Below are 13,306 nucleotides of genomic sequence, written 5' to 3' on the forward strand. Positions count from 1 at the left end.
CCATTAAAGCCGAAAAAATAAAAAACCGGTCAAACCCGTTGAAAACTGGTCAAAACTGCTTAAAATCGGTCAAAACCGGTCAAAATCAGTCAAAATCGCAGGTTTAATCAGGATTGAAGCATGATTTTTAATTATTGAAGCATGATTTATATATATATATATATATATAATGGTTGAACCACCGGTTCGACCGGTCAAACCTTAAAAACCTTGACCAAGTCATCGCACTGGTTCAATGACCGGTCCGATTTTCAAAACATTGGTGAGAAGACGACGGCGGACAACCTTTAGGGTTTATAAAGAAAAGCCCTTAGGAAGCATCGAAAGTGAGGTATGATAACTCGAGTGTTAAAATGCAGGATCACCGTCAGATCAAAAGGCGGAAATTATCTAGGGTCGTGTGCAAAAAAGCACTTATCAATCACAGTAATGGGAAAGGTTTGTGGCACACGTGTCCCTCCCCGATGAAAGATATTAATGATGGACGTGACAAGGAGGGAGATTTGTGTACGGTTCGATGAAGGAAGACCATACGTTGGGTGATGGGACGACCATGCGATTACCTTGGGAAAGGGAAGGGAAGATCATATGTCAATTATCGAGACGGTCATGCGGTTACCTCGGGAAAGGGGAAAGAAGACGAAAGGAAGCGTCAATTTGAATTTGGCCCCCTCATTTTGTTTTTCTACCTCGAAAGCAGAGTAAGATTTAAATATGGCTTATTTAATTAAAGCTTACGTAAAGCATTTTGAGATTGCAGGGGACATCGTAATTAAGCACAGTAGGCTCGATCTCCGATGCAACACCAAAGCAGGAGTTCTTGGACTAATTCTTGGGCCAACCTTCAGACACTAATCAAATCTCCAAACCCGTTCTGAGGGGGCTTTTTGAATGACCTCTCGGTCGGGGCTCCAGACTCTCACCCCAGTGAGAGTTATAAGTGAGCCTGCTCTCACGCCCAACGACTTCTTGGCCGGGATTCTAGACTCTCGTCCCAGTGCGAGTTATAAGTGAATATGCTCTCACGCCTTTAGACTCTCGCCCTAGTGCGAGTTATAAGTGAGTCTGCTCTCACGCCCAACGATCTCTCAGTCGAGATTCTAGACTCTCGCTCCAGTGCGAGTTATAAGTGAGCATGCTCTCACGCCTCCAGACTCTTGCCCCAGTGCGAGTTATAAGTGAGACTGCTCTCACGCCCAACGACCTCTCGGTCGGGATTCCAAACTCTTGCCCCAGTGCGAGTTATAAGTGAGCATGCTCTCACGCCTCCAGACTCTCGCCCGGGTGAGAGTTATAAGTGAGCCTGCTCTCACGCCCAACGACCTCTAGGTCGGGATTCCAGACTCTCGCCCGAGTGTGAGTTATAAGTGAGCATGCTCTCACACCTCCAGACTCTCACCCCAGTGTGAGTTATAAGTGAGTCTGCTCACACGCCCAACGACCTCTCGGTCGGGATTCCTCCCTTGGTCAAGTTTGACCAGTTTGACTAAGCTTGAGTTGAGTCAAGCTTGAGTCAGGATTTGAGTTTTGATATTTAACAATATAAGGAGATTACTGGAGCAATCGTCCGGTTATGGAGATGATCAAAGGGTTGACTAGGTTGAAGAGAATACAAGTCAAGTAGGTCAAGATTGACAGGAGACTTGACTGGGAAAGTCCTAACTGGAGGTTAGGCGTATGGAAGTCCTAACTAGAGGTTAGGTGTATGGAAGTCCTAACTGGAGTTTAGGCAGTGGTGGAAATCCTAACTGGAGGTTAGGCAAATTGGAAGCCCTAACTGGAGTTTAGGCAGTCGTGGAAGTCCTAACTGGAGGTTAGGCAAATTGAAAAGTCCAAGTGTGATCTTGGCAAAGGAGAAAGTCCTAGTGAGGAGACAGGCATTTGGGAAGTCCTGGTGAGGAGCCAGGCAACTGAAAGTCCAAGTGTGATCTTGGCAAAGGAGGAAGTCCTGGTGAGGAACCAGGCAATTGGGAAGTCCTGGTGAGGAACTAGGCAACGGAAAGTCTAAGCATGTGGTCTTGGCAAGGTAAGTCCTAGTGTGACTTGGCAAGGAGAACTCGACAACTAGGATGAGGCCGAAGGAAGCTCTTGAAGGCAAGGCGTGAAGGATGGGGAGATATCCGAGGGACGCAAGGCTGATGGAGGAGGCTAGAAGGCTAGTTCAAGGTTGGTCGAGTGTGGTGGTATAATCCGACAACTAGGATGAGGTTGAAGGAAGCTCATGAAGGCAAGGCGTGAAGGATGGGAGATATTCGAGAGATGCAAGGCTGATGGAGGAGGCTAGAAGGCTAGTTCGAGGTTGCTCGGGTGTGGCCAAGTGCTAGGCATGAAGACCCAACAGGTCACGGTTGACTGGTAGTTGGGATGGAGACTTTGGACTTGAGTTTGAGTCAAGTCCAAGCTGGTCAATCGATCGGGCGATCGATTAAACCAAGGTCCAATCGATCAGTTGATCGATTGGTGTGTGCTGCGATTATGGGAAGGCCCAATCGATCGGTCGATCGATTGGGATGTGAAATCGCAAGCACAGAAGCTTCCCCAATCGATCGGGCGATCGATTGGGAGCTGCCAATTGATCGGTCGATCGATTGGGCAGCAGAAGCTCTCGCACGATCGCGAGAGCACAGAAAGGCTCTGAATCGATCGGGCGATCGATTCAGGCAGTCTCAATCGATCGGTCGATTGATTGGGAAGTGACCATTGCCTAGGAAACGAGCGATGGACGGCTGAGATGGAGCGGTGCTGACGTGGTAATTGATTGGGGATGGATTGGATCGATTGGGAGCACTGTTTAAAGCCTTGGCGGAGTGTTTTCTCCGCAGAACTTTGCGTTCTTCTCCTGCGATTTCTCTCCGACTTTCACAGCGATTTCTCCATAGATTCTTGCCAGTTCTTGAGGGTTCTTAGAGTGCTTCTCCAAGATTCAAGAGGCAATAACAACACACAGCAAGTAAGCAAGAAGAGTGTGTTTTCACTTGTATTTTTGTATTTCTCTCCTTGTGTGAGTTGTATTTGTGTGTTTGGGTTTGCATGAGGCTTCTCCGCCTCCGGCTGTGACCGAGAAGGAGTATTTCATAGTGGAGAAGTGAGTCGGTGTGTGGATCCTTGGATTAGTCACCTCTACTTGAGGTGGATACCAAGTAAACCCTAGGTGTTATCATTGTGAGTCTTGTATTTCATTTCCGCTGCATATTATCAACAAGTCGAAGCAAACGACGCAAGCGCACGACGAACCGCTATTCACCCCCCTCTAGCGGGCATAAAGGTCCTAACAATTCGTATCAGAGCGAGGTCGCTCTTCTATGGACTAACCGCTAAGAGAGCAAGAAGCTAGAGGAAGAAGATGGAGCTTGAAGGACCTCTCGGATGGGACATCCGGATTCCACCTCCATACGACAAAGAGGACTTTAATTTTTGGAGGAACTAATTGGAGACTTGGTTCCAAATGGATAGGAACCAATGGATGGTCTTGGAGGACCCATTTGAAGCTCTAACGGACAAGAAGGGTAAACGCCTCCGATCTCGACTTTGGACTGAGGAACAAAAGGAGCTAGCGGAGGCGGATAAGGAGGTAACTAACATATTGCTTAATTTATTACCTTCTAACATCCTTTTGAGTGTAGGTGAATACACTAGTTCATGTGATCTTTGGAAAAAGATCATTGCCTATCATGAGAACCCTATACAACTCCAAGGAGTGAAGGAGCCCAAGGAGAAGGGCTCATTGGTCCAAGAAGATAATGACCAATCCAATGTTGACATAAGGTCAACATTCTAGGAGAAGAAGGAAGAGGAGGAGAAGGAAGAAGATGAGAGATCTTCTACATCTTCAAGAGAGGAAAAGATGGAAGCATCCATATCCTCAAGAGTTGAAGAGGTGGAAGCACCCACACCCTCAAGAGGAGAAGAAGAGGAAGATGATGCAACCTCCACAATGCAAGCTACATCAAATGGAGAATCAAGCATCATCCCTACAAGAAAAGGTATAGAAACCTCAATTGAGAATAATAAAAATCATATCATTTGCTTTGAGTGTAGGGAACATGGACACTATAAGAGCAAGTGTCCAAAGTTGGCCAAGAAGAAGAGCCAAGTAGTACCTAAGGGCAAGGAAAAGCCCAAAGAGACAATTCCCACAACAAAGAGGAGCAAGGAACACATTGTGTGTTTCTTGTGCAACCAAAATGGACATTATTGAAGCAAATGTCCAAAGGGGAAGAAGTCGGTCAAGGTCAAAGGAGGAAACACAAGTCTAGGGGGAGCTTCCAAGGTAAAAACCAAGGTATCATTTAATGAACCTATTCCTTTGACACATGATAAAAAGCATGCTAGAAATAACTTTTATCATTTTGATGCAAATTATCATGAAAGTAGGAAGCATGATGGCACTAAGGATAAATATATTCCTTCTCATGCTAGAACTACCACACCTAAGGTTAGGAAGGAGTTGACTCTCCGCAAGTGTACGGATATGTCGTAAGTAATAATAAAAGATATCGAATCCACAGAGACTGGAATAAGCACTAAAGATGTCTCAATGTGAGTTAACTAAACAACCAATCAATTGATTTACAAAATCTAAGTATAACTATGAAAGGTAAACAAAAAAAATGAAAGAATAAGAAACAAGAATAAGGGCAATGATAAAGGTATGTTCTAGGAGTTTTGATTTCTTTGTAATGTTATTCAATGTAATGATCTACCAAATCTTATTTCTCAATTGTCCATTTGTAGAAGGTTGTCGGTTCCCTCTTGCAATAGACAACCGGCCTAGGACTGAAATATATCTAAATGTGATCAATTAGGAATGAACCTATGTTGTCCTTACACGAGCTTGCCTATCACGTGCATCCCTCAGATAATCAACATAGAATTCATCACTCATCAACCACATCAAGATATAATATATGAACACAAACTATCTATCCTACCCTCTTTAAATACCTAATTTCCCTTTCAAGATCACCCCTTAAACGTCCTTACACAGGCATGTTCCTGTCACGAACGTCCCTCAAAAAATCGAATAAGAGGAAATCCATACATGATCCACAAGATATTCAAACATTCAATCAAGTATGGTAATTAAGCCCTAATCACAACAATCCACACAAGAGAGAATAGATACAAACAGGGCAAAATCATAGAAATAGGAATTTTGGAAAATCCACAAGAGTTTACATCAAATCTCCATTACAAATACTCCCTCCATCCTAGAATAAGAGATCTAATCCATGGAACAAGGAAAGAGTCCCAAAGAATAAGAAAAGACAAACATCTTGATCCCCAAATCCAAGAAAGATAGGAAAGAAAAGCTTATCTACGATGAAGAGCCGTCTTCGGATCCAATCCTCGCTCCCCGAAGTCAAAATGTTGAAGATCCACCCTTAGAATCGCCGGAAATCCCTCCAAGAAGGTGGAGGAATGCCCAAATCTTGAATTCCCCCCAAAAGGGAGAAGATCCCCTCTCAGATCATGAAGGAGGCTTTATATAGAGGTAAGGTTTCGGTGCCACACGGCCCCGAGGCACGGTCGTGTGAGGTTCACACGGCCAAAGCCATTCCCTTCTCTGCCAACCTCACATGGCCGTGTGTGAGACACGGCCATGGCACACACTGCTTCTGCTTCCCTTGCACGGTCGTGTAGATCTACACGGCCTGCTCTGCCTCTATCTCTGGAAACCTCGCATAGCCATGTGGATTCACACGGCCATGTCATTCTTCTCCTCTGGAAACATTACACGGCCGTGTGGCTCACACGGCCATGTGGAGCTCACACCCCCTTGCATGACATGGCCATGTGGCTCACACACCCCTTGATTGGCCCTACATAGCTATGTCTTATTGCAACATCTTTTACTCTATCAAGATGGGATTTTCTCTAGTTGATGTCTTCATCAAAGTTGTAGATCCTGAAGTTATCTACAAATTGGTTCAAATAAAATCCCAAAATTCCAATGGAGTACAAAGTTATTCCTGTTTTACTCTTGGTGTGCAGTGCAGGGATTCCACACGGCCCTGTGCTAAGGCCATGTCACATAGAAACGCATTTTCTACCTTCAAGACATGATTTTCTCTGGTTGAAGTCTTCATAAGAGTTGTAGATATTGAAGTTATCTACATTTTGATATCTGGAACAGCTCAAAATCCAACCGAGCATAAAGTTATGACCATTTTACTTTTGGTCTGCAGTGCTGAAAGTTCCGCACGGCCTTCGCACGGCCGTGTGAGGTTCACACGGCCTTTACACGCACCCCACACGGCCTTGACATGGCTGTGTGGGTGGCACACGGCCAGAACATGAAGAAAACTTAGTTTTGCATGCCCGTTTCACTCTAGAAACTCTCGACTTCATTTAACTCCGTTTTTGCTCCAAATCATGTCCTATCAATCAAAACAAGCAAAGAGTAGATCTCCGAACAAAATATAATGGAAGTATGACATTATAATGAAATAGGGTGCAATAAACATAGATTATGTGCATGAAGTACAAGTAGATGTGTGTCAAAGTATGTATAAAAGTGTATATAATCTACGCACATCACACCCCCAGACTTAAACCTTTGCTTGCCCTCAAGTAAAATGCCACAATCTAAATTCATATGTTTTACAATGCTCTCATATCCCTAATGCATTCTCCTAACTCTATCAAAAGTTTTATTAACAAGCATGATCATGGGAACAAGTTAAGTATGGCTCAAGCATAAGTCTCTTGTGCACAGTGCAAGGTAACTCAAAACTCTTCAAGTTTCAATCTATGTCCTAGTCAAGTCGTCATCAAGTTTGAATTCCTAATATTTCCAGTGATAGACAAGTAACCAGTGATAGGCACTTACTTGCCACACACTTGGTTCATATTTCTCAATCAACCCAAGGTCTCAAAGGCATGCTCAATCTCAAGAGAAGCTAAGCAGTCATTTCCCCAGTAACCTAACTCGGTCTCAAATGGGTAACTTGCTAGATTCCACTCACGACAACTATTTTTTATATCCCTTATTCACTTTTGTTTTTTGTTTTTTTCACACTATTTTTTTTCATAAGTATTTGCATTGTGCATCACTTATTCACAAATATACTTTTAGCACAAATGTTGGGATATTTTGATTTTTCCAAATGAGCTTACATGATTTAAGCCTCATCCATTAACCAAAATGAAGTTTGAGAAATCACCATGGAAACCAAGTACTAAACAAACAAGATGAATCATGACTATTTCAATGATATCAACTTTCCAAGCTCAAGTATAGTGAAGTGAAGGTAAGATTCCTTAAGGTCAAGCCAAAACTAAAACCTATCTCCATATGATACTTAGCTTATGTCATGCTACCCAAGATAGAGAAAAGAGGTTCATTAAGCATACTACTAACATCATTTAAAACATCATGAATCTAGATAATGAACATGCTAAGATTTAATCTTGAAGACAAGAAAGCATATAAGTGAAGTTTTGATGTTCTCAAGATGAATGCCACAAGAAATCAAAACAAAATGCAAGACATAAGTAAAAACAAAAAAAAAACAAACAAAGCAATTCAAATGCATCCCCCTTGACTTAAACTTTTCATTGTCCTAATGGAAACTAAAAACAATGTGGAGGAGATTAAAAGTAAGAGAAGTTACCAAATGATGCATGCCAAATGCCCATGTCAATAACTTCTCCATCATGTAGTTACACTCCTCCTAATCTTTGAGTCCTATAAAAGAAGATTGACAACAAAAATTAAGTAGAGGATACATGTTTATTATAAAGAATGAAATGAAAGTAGAAAGAACTAAAGACAAATGAAAACAAAGAAAATGAACTTGGGTTGCCTCCCAAGAAGCGCTTGTTTAAGGTCATTAGCTCGACCACCTCATTAGATTTATCGAAATCTCGCTCTTGGAGGGGTAAAATATTTCAACATCCTCCTACCAAGGGCTCTTATTATGGAGGGAGCTTTTAATATAGGAATTACAAAATGAAGCATTGCTCTCCCCATCTTCGTCTTCTTTGAAGTTCTTTTAGGTGGTCGAAGACGGTTCAGTGTGAGCTTCCAATTATTAGCCCAAGTGAAATATGCACATGCAAAGAAAATACAAATCTCCCACAAACATATTAGATAAGATAGAGTCATAACCATATTAAGATAAGCAAAATAAGAAATAAAAATTGAATCACATCCAACAAAGTCAATGATAGGTACCTCTATAAAATTTTGCAAAAGATCACAAGAAATACTAACCTTACTTTGCTGAGAGATACCTGAAATTTCTAAATATGTAGATGTGACCTCCTCTGAATCAAATAATGGTTCTGGCTCTGGCTCAGTTGTTGATGATATCAAAGATGGTGATTCTTGAGACTCTGCTAGCTCTGCATATGTCCCTACACATTGTTCCATAACATGATCACTTCTTACAACCTCTAAGGGTTGTGTGGACAAAGGTTGTGATCCTTGAGATGATGCTTCCACAACACAACTCCCTACACATTCTTCCAAAACATCATCATCAACACATACATCAAAAAATAAACCAACATCTATATCCTCAATAGGAGAATCAATAACAAGAGGATCAATAACTTCACTTACAATTTTAAGTTGATCTACCACATCCCATTTTTCATCTGAAAATTCAATATCACTATAACACCCTATAAAATTTGGAGGTAGATCTAAAAACTTATTTACCACTACATTATCAATAAAATCCTCATCTGAAGAGTCCTCATCTTCATATACATTCAAAAATTTGCACTCGACCATATTAGTGTCACAGGATTTGCCGAAGTCTTTATTTTCATCGACCCCCACTAACCTTTGTGGAAAAGGAACCCTTAGTGAAGGTCCTAGGAAAGATTTAACTTGCTTTTTTCCCAAATTCCCTTTGAGATTTTGGAGGAGGTCCAACTTGCTTCTCTAGTGTTGGTGTGATTAATCATTGAGGGAAAGGTACTTGTGGCCTTTGGGAACTTCCTGGAGAAATGGAATTGAGTTCTTATGATCTTCAATTATTCTTCTCCTCAATTCTAAACATGTCCTTCTTCAGAAGTTCTTCATGATTTTTTTTAATTCTCAACCCAACATCATTATACTTTTCACTAGATCTTGTCTGTAAAGGAGGGGGATCTTCTTTAAACTATTTTGAAACAATACTTTCAATCTTTGCCCCCAAATGTTTGAACTCCCCGTTCTGTGACTTGTGATTTTCAAAACTTATAGATGGTTGAGTTACAATTTGTTTGACAGGCTCTATAGCATTTATGGCTTGCACTTCTTGAATGTTTGAAGGAGATTTCATCCAACTTATGTTCGACCATTCATGGAGGTTCAATGTCACATGATCAATTAACATATATGCTTCATCTACACTCTTGTCCATAAAAGAACCTCCAGCTAATGAATCCAATAAACTCTTGTCTGAGAAAGAAATTTTTCCATAGAATATGTGTAGAATCAACCATTTTTCAAAACCATGATGAGAGCACTGTCTTTAAAGACTCTTGAATCTATCCCATGCTTCAAATAATGATTCTCCATATGTCTGAGCAAAATTTGTTATGCAATTCCTCATATATACTGTTCTGCTTGGAGGGAAAAAATGATTCAAAAATTACTTCTCCAATTGTTCCCAACTTGTGATACTTTGAGGATGGAGAGAATATAACCAAGTCCTTGCTTTATCCTTGATACTGAAAGGAAATGTCATCAATCGAACTGCATATGCTGACACTCCTTCACATTTCACCATATCACAAATCTCTAAAAATGTTTCAAGATGCAGATAAGGACTTTCTGATACTTCTCCTCCAAATTTGTGACCTTGTATCATGAAAATTAACTCTGGGTCTAGTTGGAAACTTTCTGCTTAAATTTGAGGTTGCACAATGGGAGATAAAAATCTTGCAGAAAAGGGTGTAGAAGAATTTCTCATGGGCCTACTTGACATGTTAGTGCTCATGGATATTCAAGAAAAAATTATTAGAAGAAAAACAATTGAAGAATCAAAGACCAGCAATAAAATGCAATATGAGAAGCAAGAAAAACAATGCAGAATTAAAATTGCAAGAAAGAAAGTGCATAATGAAAACAAGAAAGAAAAGATAAAAGGAAAAATAAAAATGTCTAGAATAATTCATATGCTAAAGATTGCAAGATATGTTTACAAAAGGAAAGAAGAAAGAAACTAGATCAAAAGAGAAAACAGAGAAAAGTTAGATTAGAGTGCTAGAAATCAAGAATGCAAAGTTAGAATCAGAATTAGAATTGCAACAAAAAGAATTGTCAAGAATTAGAAAGATATGCAAATGATGAAAACAGAATTCTAAAGATTAGTTTCAATTATGCTAATGAAAAGAAAAGAAGAGTTATGTTTAGTCTGACTCAATTGATAATCTCTAATGTTATGGCGCAGTCCCCGGCAACGGCGCCAAAAAACTTGTTGACTCTCCGCAAGTGTACGAATATGTCGTAAGTAATAATAAAAGATATCGAATCCACAGGGACTGGAATAAGTACTAAAGATGTCTCAACGTGAGTTAGCTAAACAACCAATCAATTGATTTACAAAATCTAAGTGTAACTACGAAAGGTAAACAAAGAAATGAAAGAATAAGAAACAAGAATAAGGGCAATGATAAAAGTATGTTCTAGGAGTTTTGATTTCTTTGTAATGTTATTCAATGTAATGATCTACCAAATCTTATTTCTCAATTGTCCATCATTTGTAGAAGGTTGCCGGTTCCCTCTTGCAATAGACAACCGGCCTAGGACTGAAATATATCTAAATGTGATCAATTAAGAATAAACCTATGTTGTCCTTACACGGGCTTGCCTGTCACATGCGTCCCTCGGATAATCAACATAGAATTCATCACTCCTCAACCGCATCAAGATATAATATATGAACACAAACTATCTATCCTACCCTCTTGAAATATCTAATTTCCCTTTCAATATCACCCCTTAAATGTCCTTACACAGGCATGTTCCTGTCACGAACGTCCCTCGAAAAATCGAATAAGAGGCAATCCATGCAAGATCCACAAGATATTCAAACATTTAATCAAGTATGGTAATTAAGCCCTAATCACAATAATCCACACAAGAAAGAATAGATACAAACAGAGCAAAATCATAGAAATAGGAATTTTGGCAAATCCACAAGAGTTTACATCAAATCTCCAATACAAATACTCCCTCCATCCTAGAACAAGAGATCTAATCCATGGAACAAGGAAAGAGTCCCAAAGAATAAGAAAAGACAAACATCTTGATCCCCAAATCTCAGAAAGATAGGGAAGAAAAGCTTATCTACGATGAAGAACCATCTTCGGATCCAATCCGCGCTCCCCGGAGTCAAAACGTTGAAGATCCGCCCTTAGAATCACCGAAAATCCCTCCAAGAAGGTGGAGGAATGCCCAAATCTTGAATTCCCCCCAAAAGGGAGATTGAATTCCCCCCAAAAGGGGGAAGATCCTCTCTCAAATCATGAAGGAGGCTTTATATAGAGGTGAGGTTTGGGCGCCACACGGCCCCGAGGCACGACCGTGTGAGGTTCACACGGCCAAAGTCATTCCCTTCTCTGCCAACCTCACACGGTCGTGTGTGAGACACGGCCATGGCACACACTACTTTTGCTTCCCTTGCACAGCCGTGTAGATCTACACGGCCTGCTCTGCCTCTTCCTCTAAAATCCTCGCACGACCATGTGGATTCACACGACCATGTCATTCTTCTCCTCTGGAAATATTACACGGTCGTGTAGCTCACACAACCGTGTGGAGCTCACACCCCCTTGCATGACATGGTCATGTGGCTCACACACCCCTTAATTGGCCCTACAGAGCTATGTCTTATTGCAACGTCTTTTACTCTATCAATATGTGATTTTATCTAGTTGATGTCTTCATCAAAGTTGTAGATCCTGAAGTTATCTACAAATTGGTTCAAAGAACAGCCCAAAATTCCAACGGAACACAAAGTTATGCCTATTTTACTCTTGGTGTACAGTGCAAGGATTCCACACGGCCCTGTGCTAAGGCCGTGTCACATAGAAACACATTTTATACCTTCAAGACGTGATTTTCTCTGGTTTAAGTCTTCATAATAGTTTTAGATTTTGAAGTTATCTATATTTTGATATCTGGAACGGCTCATAAATATAACCAAGCATAAAGTTATGGTCATTTTACTTTTGGTCTGCAGTGCTGAAAGTTCCACACGGCCTTCGCACGGCCGTGTGAGGTTCACACGGCCTTTACACACCCCCCACACGGACAGAACATGAATAAAACTTAGTTTTGCATGCCCGTGTCACTCTAGAAATTCTCGACTTCATTTAACTCTGTTTTTTCTCCAAATCATGTCCTATCAATCAAAACAAGCAAAGAGTAGATCTCCGAACAAAATATAATGAAGTATGACATTATAATGAAATAGGGTGCAATAAACATAGATTATGCGCATGAAGTATAAGTAGATGTGCGTCAAAGTATGTATAAAAGTATATATAATCTACGCACATAAGAAGGTAGACAACAATTTTGGCAATAACTCTAAGAATTTTAGATACATGCCTAAATATAGAAATGCTCATAGGAATCAAGAAAAATCCAAATCTATGGATTTAATGATGGAAAACCAAGTCTTGAGATCAAGACTTGATAACTTAGAAAGGACCCTAGCAAGAATGGAAAATATTCTTAAGGGTCAAAATGAGCATAACCTAGGAAAAGCTAGACAAGAGCCATCAAATGGCTATAGAGGTTTGGGATACAAACCTAAAGCCAAGAAGGATGTGACTTCCTTTCATAGAGTTCCATATAGCTATGGGACCAGCCCTAGGTTTAGAGGTCAAGTCAAAGATACTAGGGAAGTAATCCCTAAAAGTACTTTTGGCAAGACCAATGTGACTAAGACTTCCAAGAAGTCTAACAAAGTCATAAAGAAGGTCACAAGGGAGGTCATCCCTAAAGTTGATCTAGTAAAGGTGTCTAAGGCTCCAAAAAGGCCTAATAAAGTCATAAAGAAGGTTACAAGGGAAGCAATCCCTAGAGTTGACCTAGTAGAAGTGACCAAGGCTTCTAAGAAGCCTAGAAATGTCCTTAGGAGGGTATATCTAGGGAAGTCATCCCTAGTGAGTACCTAGAGCATTCAAGGAGCACCAATAGGTTTTGGGTTCCTAGGAACATATTCTCTACCCCTAGATGGGTTTAGAGAGTGTCAACTCCAATTGAAAGGTAGTTAACCCAATCTTGGAAAAGTTGACACTTGAGAGCATTTTCAAGGTTATTGTTAACCTTTGAAAATGAAAAAGGTTATAAGTG

General features: G+C 40.6%; 1 non-coding gene across 1 annotated transcript; it reads left to right on the forward strand.

Moving 5' to 3' along the window:
• The first annotated feature begins 9,447 nt into the window (after nt 1-9,447).
• LOC122018215 lies at nt 9,448-9,553 on the forward strand. Its single transcript, XR_006121646.1, has one exon. It is a non-coding gene; the product is annotated as a small nucleolar RNA R71 (small nucleolar RNA).
• The last annotated feature ends 3,753 nt before the right edge of the window (nt 9,554-13,306 follow it).

This window comes from Zingiber officinale, chromosome 8B, assembly GCF_018446385.1.
Source record: "Zingiber officinale cultivar Zhangliang chromosome 8B, Zo_v1.1, whole genome shotgun sequence".
NCBI lineage: Eukaryota > Viridiplantae > Streptophyta > Magnoliopsida > Zingiberales > Zingiberaceae > Zingiber > Zingiber officinale.